Genomic DNA, 9019 nt, shown 5'->3' on the forward strand with positions numbered 1-9019 from the left:
GTCGCTGTCCTTGACTCACCCAGTCAACCCATCACCACCAATTTTCTTTCTTGAAGCTTCCTCTGTTCTAGTCCTGTACTCTGGCAACCTTTTCCGTTGCAGAAATGGCAAGAAACTTTTGTTTTCTTTGCTGAAGCCGTCATCAGGTCTGCTACGTGCATTACTGGAGAATCCTTGGAAGAATGAATCCCCTTCTTCCCAGCAATGGCTCGAGATTCAGCAGAGAGAAGGACATCATAATAGTTTGATCTTTCCTCAAAAATCTCGATGCCTAATAACAGTCCCAAAGCCTCGGGCAACAACCAGCTCAGCAACATTTACACCTGCCTGCCGGAAGTCTACACCTATCGATTGTTGCAGCCATCTCGTGCAGTTCTCATCTTCTGCAAGTTGAATGGAATTAATTTTGAGGAGATCACAGTTGACTTGATTAAACGTCAACATCTATCTCCTGAATTTAAAGAAATAAACCCTATGAGACAAGTGCCGACAATAGTGGATGGAGATTTTAAGCTGTTTGAGAGTCATGCAATTCTCAGATATCTTGCTTGTGCGTTTCCTGGAGTTGCAGATCATTGGTATCCAACTGATCTCATCAAAAGAGCTAAGATTGACTCAGTGCTGATTGGCATCACTCCAATCTACGCCGTGGTGCAGTTACATTTCTTCAGAATACTGTATTTGCACCTGTTCTTCGCATTCAACCAAATCCACATGTAGCTGCTGAAGCTGAGAAAATTTTGTCTGCATCTCTTGAACAGATTGAGACATTTTGGCTCAAGGAAAAATGAGCAGTTTTTGCTGGGAAACACCCAGCCATCTATGGCAGATCTCAGCTTGGTTTGTGAAATTATGCAACTGGAGTTTTTGGATGAGGAGGATCCCAATCGAATATTAGGCCCACACAGCAATGTTCAACACTGGATTAAGCTGTGGGTCTTGCTTTGAGATTAGCTATTTTGATTTCGTGCATAGTGTAGAGATACACGTGATTGGTATTTTGGCCCATGGTTTTGTGTACTAGCACATGGTTTTTTGCCATGTATTATGGGTTAGTGCTTGAGCAGCTGTAAAGCTTATTGGTGGGACGTGTTTTGTGATGAGGTATGTCACTAGTTGATATTATATATATATATTTATATATATTCGACCAAAAAAAAAAATATCAACTCCACTCACCTTTGAATTTTCATTCCCAAGACACCCATGTGGGCTTGTCCCCTCTCTCCTCCGTTTGATTCCAACTTCATTATTTTTTTATTTATTTTCTCCAACTCACTTTTCATCTCTTTCAAATATCCACCCTAAAAAAAAAAAAAAAAACAAAAAAAAACAAAAGAAGCAGAAGAAGCAGAACTGCACACCAAACTCATTTTATTCATGTCAGGGATCAACCCCGATCACAATTTTACACACAAAAAAAAAAAAAAAAACAATATAGCATACAACATTCAATAATACATCAATTTTAACATTATCATACAGATACATTCACTTGCCATTTTACGGAAATTTTGTCCGCAGGAATCAACACCCATGTGTACGCGCAATTTTTGAGATTTTTACCCTGGACATACAGGTCAACTTAATTTATGGAACATCCCCTTTCTCCTCCCAAACATGGAGTACATCCCCTTTCTCTTCCCAAATATCATACATATACAATGCATACACATCATAATCATATTCGATGATAACAATCAAGAGATTAGTTTCAATTAATGCTCATGCAATTGCTACAACAATCATGGATATCCTCCACCGATAGCCCAAAATAGATATTTCTAAACAGATATACAATCTTTACAACAAATAAATTATCTAAATTTTCCATAAGTACGAGATAATACATGTCTAATTACACCATCTATATAAACATTCATCCAATTTCATATTCTCAATAGCAATTTCATTATTTATACAAAATACTTATTCAAAGCAATTTAGGGCAAAAATTTCATTTTTCCCAATCTCATCCCAAATACCAAAATCACCCATTTTAACACAACACAAGCTCATCTTTACTCCCATATCTATTTTCAATATATATATATATATATATATATTCAAAACCCCTATTTTGATTTTAACCCAAACCCTTGGTTTGTTCAAAATCACCTCAAATCCCAATGTTTCTTACATATCAACAAATATTTGAGTTAAAACTCATAGAAGAGTATAGAAGATCCCTACCTTAAACTTAGAAGACCAAGAGAGCAAAGGAGAAACTTGAAGAGTGCTGAAACCAAGCTTTATTCGGATCAAAATGGAGCTCTAGCAATGCTCTATCTTTTTATCAAAGAGAGTAAGGTAGAGAGATCCTTAATCTAGGTGTATTTGTAGAGAGAAGTGGTGTTGTAGAGAGAGAGAGGGTCGGTCTAGGGTTTTTGAGAGGCGAGGTATAAAAAAGTGATGTAAAAAGGTGTTTTTGCCAACTGATATACGCGCAGCTTGCTCAAGCACAAGAGTTGTCGCTCGAGTGACCAGACACAAATAAGTCAACTCGCTCGAGTGCAAGAAGCTTCGCTCGAGCGCAGAATACACACTTCCAAAAGTTTTGCAAACAGAAGATCGTCGCTCGAGTGCCAGAGTCCTCGCTCAAGCGAAAAACATTACCTTCCTAGTATATTCGTAGGCCTGCAAAAGTACTAGGAGCTCACAAAACTCGCTCGAGCGCAATAAGCCTCGCTCGAGCAGAGAGGCCAAAATCTGAACAACAATTTGAACCAACTAACGACCAACCTGTTCCAAACACAACTAAGACACTCCAAAATTCAATTTCAATGAGAAATAAGGAAAAAGAGACAAGAACAATAGTACAAAATCATAAAACTCGAGCCCAGAATACAACAAGGGTCGGGTCAAAATCAGAATCGTTATACCAGCAAATGCAGACAAAAACCAGTCAAATTCTTTGTTTGGATCAACATAATAAATAGAAAAATAATTCCAAAATCACTCATGACCTCATAATTTAATCCATAGGTGGCCTAAATTCAAATAGAGACTTCCAAAGAAGAAAGAGGCCGTGCACAAAATAGACTTCAATTTCAGCTTCAAATCCTCTATTTTGTCTAAATCTCAATGAACAACGATGAAGCATTAACTTCGAAAATTAGAATTGAACAGACAAGAACAAAAATAAAATTAAGGAAAGAAAAACGAAATATACTTGATGTTGTCGATCCTTCTCATTCACAGCTCTAGTGATGATTCAAAAATCAAAACTGAACAGACAAGAACAAAATGGCTTCAAAGCGTCGTCCAAAAACGATCCAAAAACACATACATGTGTAGTCGGTGAGAGGGAGAGTGAGGGGAAGGGGGAGAGAGAGAGAGAGGGAGAAAACGAAGAAGAAAAGAAAACATACTTGTGCCGTTCGAGGTCGCGAGAGTAAGAGAATGAGAGGATGGAGCTTCAAGTGATGCGTGGGTGAACTATTTTTGGGCAATAAAAAATTAGGACTTCATTCAAAATTCAAAACAATGTAGTGTATATATAGGCACTATACATATAATCACACGTTAATTGGGAGGTGTGATTAAAAAAAAAAGATATAATCATATTTAATTAAAAAGTGATGTAAAAAATAAATACTATTACACTTAATTAAATTAGGTGTGATTAAAATATTAATTTGATTTTTTTAATCATACTTTCATAAAAAATATTATATTTTTTATTTTTTTTAAGTGTAATTTTTAAGTATTTTTGTAATAGTGAATTTAAGAATTATGTGATAATGAGTTGAGTCTTGCACAATGGTGGGGGCAACGTCAGAGCATATTAAAACCTAGACATTTAAATCATGCACTTAATGGAGAAGCCACTCAAAGACAGTCATCTTAATAATCTATACATGTTTATAGTGCTGTTTCCCTCCAAACTATTATATGTAGTGTAGTGTAAGAATGTGTCACTTTGTAAATGACTAGGTACCACAATGGAGCAAATAATCACCACATTGAAAAGGTACATATAAGTGATTCTTAAATTATGTTTTTTTTTTTTTTTTAGAAGGGCTGCCACAATAATTTCATGAGATGGGATGGGTCAACTTTATTTTCTGCAAAATTGAAGTGGTTGAAACTGTAGCTGAAAGCTGCTTTGTTTCCTATTGCAACCAGTCTTAGAAAAGTTAAAATACAATGGGCCATTCAATCATGCAAACTTTCTTGCCCGCTTTCTTTTCATAATTTGCAAATTATTTTGTTCTAAGGAATTATTCCTAATTATATCAACTTGGCACAAATCTGAGGGTATGTTGGTCTTTTTTTTACTGATGCTTAATATCCTTTGGCAATCCATGCCAAACATGAGTGCTTGTATTGAATTTTTTACTTTTTGATTTTTTTAAGCATATAAATTAACTTTCCAAATGAGACCTAAGCGTTTGGAACAAATTATAATATGAAATTGATTTTTCATTCTCTATTTTAACATGAATTACATTTTTAAACTAAGTAGGAATTTATTTATTTATTTATATATATATTTTTTTTTATGTGTGAACATTCTAGGTAGTTAGATTTGTTAGTTTGTTAGTAAAGTTAGTGTACCACTTAAAAGGATTGTCGGTACTCCATTAGTTGAACCCCTGACCTTTCATTACTGCACTCTAAGGTGTAACTATATGCCAACTTGCTACAAGGACCTTGGCAACTAAATAGAAATTTCATTCTCCTACTGTGTGGGTGAAAATCTGACCACACTGCCTGCTTAGTGATCAACTAGAGAGCACAGGCAGAATAGATGGCTTCAGCAACCTGTAACAGAAGGAAAAGGCTCTGGTGGTGGTTCTTCCACCCGGGGGCACTCTGACGATCAAGTCAGTGTATCTCTCAAAGATAATCAAGTGCTAAACTTAATACTCAAAACATAAATTGCATACCTTAGACCCACGAGGGTGCCTCTATTTTATAATATATTCAATCCAAGTCCTACTAGAAGTATGACTTCTATGAACTCCAATTCAGTGCTTACTTCGGACTCCTTAAGAGATAAAAACTCCCTAAGAGCTTTATCTGTATCTTGGTTAAGTCCCCTCTTCGTCTTAGGACTCTTGTCCCTTATCCGCTTATCTCGGATTCCGATATCTTCGGAGATAACCTCGGCAACTCCGAGATCATCTCGGCCTAATTACCACGACACGTGGCACCTCGGCTGACACGTCGGCGTCACCATGCCACGTGTTGGTATTCAGAAAATATATCTCCACAACTACTTTGTCATAGAAATCTCTCATGCCTGTAAAAATGTTAGCTAATTAAGAGTAAAAAATGATATTAGGACGAAAATATTTAGAATATGGTAATTTTCCATATAGGAAAGAAAATCAAATGCTTGAATAGCATTGACACATAAAATTTAGGGTAAATTACACTGAACTCTTCTAAGGGTTGGATAAGATACAATAAATCGCACAATTTTGATATAATTACACTGAACTTTAGTAAAATTAAATGAACTGAAATTAATACAGATGGTATGAAAACACAAAAATAAACAACATAAGTATATATATATATATATATTTTTTTTTGTAGAACAGACGACAATATCATTTTTTCATCTATATAATTAACAAATTATTGATAAAAATAAGCAAAGTATTATGTAAATGAAAATTTTAAGGGAACTCATTATAATTATATTGAAATTATGGAAGTTATTGTATTTATTTTTTTAAATTTCAAAGGAAGTCAATGTAATCCTATTCCTCTTGGTAGGCATACACTTGGATAATTCTATTTCCACACACTATATATTCTTTGTGCACATACGTAATTGTAGACACCCCATTTTTGACAGCCCATAAGACTTGGGCGTTACTGATGGTTTACTTGGTGATAAAAGGTGTGCAGGGCAAAGATCCAGTTTCTTCAATGAGGAGAGAGACAAGTCTCAAATTCACACCCTGTGTTGGACCAAAGCTATTTTGGATGGTTTTTAGACCTTAAAACCCTCTCTTTGAAAACTTTTTTGAAATAAAGTTTCTGCGATGTTCCGAGGCTCGCATTTTGTCAAACGTTGCGCTTTTCGGTAAACCGAGCAGGGACAAAGTGGAAATGAATGAAAGAGAGATGAAATCTTTGAAAAAAAAACTTTCAAAACACCTTTCTTAGGGGTTTGAAGTTGAAGAAAGGAGGGGAAGAGAGAAGAAACCAAGTTGGAGGAGAAGACAGGCATGAATCCGGGTAGAAGGGAGTCGAGCAGTCCTCGCTGAATCGGGCTTATTAATCTGTATACTTGGATTTTAGCTATGGGGCCACCACCGTCGGAAAGCTGACTTTCGGGGCTTCATTTTTCACTCAAGAATCTCTTAAAGCCAAGTCCGGGTGGGGGAGATATGATCAGTTGAAGTTGGGCATCATCCCGGTTGGATCGAATCTGCGCGGCTTCACCAAAAAGGGCATAACTTTTTGCACAGGAGGAATTTTAACGCAAGGTTTGCGGCATTGGAAAGCTAACTTTCGGGGCTTCAATTTGGAAATCCACCGGCCATTTTTTGACCTTGGAAGAATCTATCGGCAATCTATTTAGCCGACCGGCAATTTATTGTGCCGACCGGCCATTTATTTTGGCCGACGACCTCCTTTTCTAGCCGGTTTGACCTTTTTGCACCTTCTAGGCATGGTGCATGCCAGCTGTGCCAGCTGGGATGCACAAACCCGTCCCCCGATACACATAGGTGGTTGTTTTGAGCCATTGACCCTTTTTTTTGCACCCTTTGCTCAAGGCTTCTTGAGGAAGCCTTGACCCCTTATCTTGGCTTCCTCAAGAAGCTTGGCCGGCTGTCTTAGCTTCCTCTAGAAGCCTTGACCTCCTTTGCCCCCTTTGCCCCTTTCACTTAGCTTCTTTGAGAAGCTTAAACCATTTCCCTTTGCCTATATAAGGACCCCTCTTCTCCCATTGTCAAGGGTTGGTGATTTGGAAAGAAAAACTAGAGCTTATACATATATATCTGATATATACACCCTCTCTCTCTATATTTTACTCTCTCTCCTCCCTTGTGTGTGTTTTGTGGCCTAAAAGTGCATTTTTACCTTAGTTTTGCACTAAGACACACACTACCACACCTTGCTTCGAGTTTGAGAGACATTGAGGGTTGATTCTTAAGGTTTTGGACTGATTTTGGTCAGAAAAGAGTGGCTGGACCAATTGTTCTTGAAGTATTCTTCAAGGGTGAGTTTCTTGCTTTATTTTCCCTAATCTTGCATTGGCTTTTGACCTATCTTGCATATTGATTTGAGCTTTGTGTATAACTAAAAAAAGTCTTGTTTTTAGCTCATTTTCAAGTTTGTTTAAGAACACTTTTGTGTTTGGGGTTGTCTACCCCCTCTTAGGCCTTGTTTGGCCTCATTCTTATGCATTTTTTGTGAGTTTCGGGACCACCTTGTTTAGGCCTCCTCAGCACTGAAATCTTAAGGGATTTCAGTGGTGAGGAGGGTGTCTTAAGGTCCTAAGAAGGAGAGGGCCATCCCCTCTCCTTGTTGTCTTGTTTGATGCCCTTTTTGGCCTTACAAAGGGGTCTATATTTGCACACTTCTTGAGCTCGGTTCAGGAATTTTTCAGTGGGTTTTAGGACCCCCATAAGCCATTTCCAGAGTTGTTTTGGTCATATTGAGTGTCTCTCTTGCATGTGTATAACAACCCCTTGCATGGCCTTCCAAAGGAGCACCTCATTCTAACATGTGTTGGCTCTATTTCAGTAGGTATTTAGTGTTTATTTAGCATGTTTTACCTCTGTCCCATGTTGGTTTGTTGACCCTTGGCATGCATCATACACTTGCTTTGTATTCCTCTATTTTGCCTAGAAATGCATCTTGCCTTTGGACCACCATGCTTGCATATTTTGGCTTAGCTTTGTGAAGTTTTTGGTCATGTTTTAACATGCTTAAGGTCTGTCTTGGGTCTTTGGATTCATGTTTTCCATGCTTTGTATAGCTTCTTTGCATTCTAGCTTACTAGCCTCAGGTGTGTAGGTCACTAGCATGCTTTACTTGGCTTGTTCTCATGATTTGGCATCATTGGAGACCACATTTCAGTCCATGTTCCATGCTTGCATACTTGCATTTTCCATCCCTTTCATGCTTTGAAGAGTTGATGGCTTATGCTCCATGTTTAAGGCCTTGTGCATGCATGCTTGTGTGTGTTTTCATGCCTTTGTTGCATCATTTTGGCCACTGTTTTGGACCTAGTAGAGAGATGTCCAAGTTAGTGTAAGACCATCCTTTGCATGTTGATGCATGCTCACCTTGTGTGTTGTGGCATACTTGTGTGTTGTTGCATGTTTAGGTTGCTTAATATGATGCATGCCTTGCACACTTGCATGCTTAGATCACATCTTGTATGCTTGTCACTCCCATTATTATTCTATAGCTTGCATGCTTGCTCATTTAGGTTGTGCGTCTAACATGCATTGTGCATTACTTGCTTGCATGCCCATGTTGCATACTTAGTTAACATGCCTAGGTCGCATTGCATGAGCATACATGCCTTGCCTCTTGAATTGAGTATGATAGAGGTTGGGTTTCACTTGTTTGTTTGATGTGCATCTCATTTGAAATCAAAGTGCATACTTGGTTTCTTGGGCCATCACGCATTGAAATGTGCGATTGATGGTCCGAGAATCGCGAACCATGTCCCTTTGAGTTACCAACATGACGAGGGATAGGATTAGTGCATACATTGCTTGAATTGCATTGCCATGCTCTGTCTTACCCTCTGTTGCTGTCAATTGCAGATTCTGCAGGAACTTTCTGCCGACCGGCAGTGTTTAGTGCCGACTGGCAATCCTTCTTGGGCCGATAGCTTCATGAACAGCCGATGATTACACACCACAGCCGGTGATAATTCTACTCAACCGGTGGTGTCTTTCGATGTCCAGGGAAGCAATCCTGAGACTTTGGCAGTCTCCAGAGGAGTATAGCAGGGAAAACAGAGGCAGCTTGTGTATGGCAGTGTACTTCCGAGCAGGACCGAGCATGCATTGCATTGGGCTCTCTTCTCGAGGCG

General features: G+C 38.3%; 1 pseudogene; it reads left to right on the forward strand.

The window, feature by feature from the left end:
- The first annotated feature begins 267 nt into the window (after positions 1–267).
- On the forward strand, positions 268–948 carry LOC145796053 (glutathione S-transferase T1 pseudogene; annotated as a pseudogene).
- Positions 949–9019: the final 8071 nt, after the last annotated feature.

The sequence above is a fragment of the Camellia sinensis genome, chromosome 7 (genome assembly GCF_055761805.1).
Source record: "Camellia sinensis isolate YWXY chromosome 7, ASM5576180v1, whole genome shotgun sequence".
Classification (NCBI taxonomy): domain Eukaryota; kingdom Viridiplantae; phylum Streptophyta; class Magnoliopsida; order Ericales; family Theaceae; genus Camellia; species Camellia sinensis.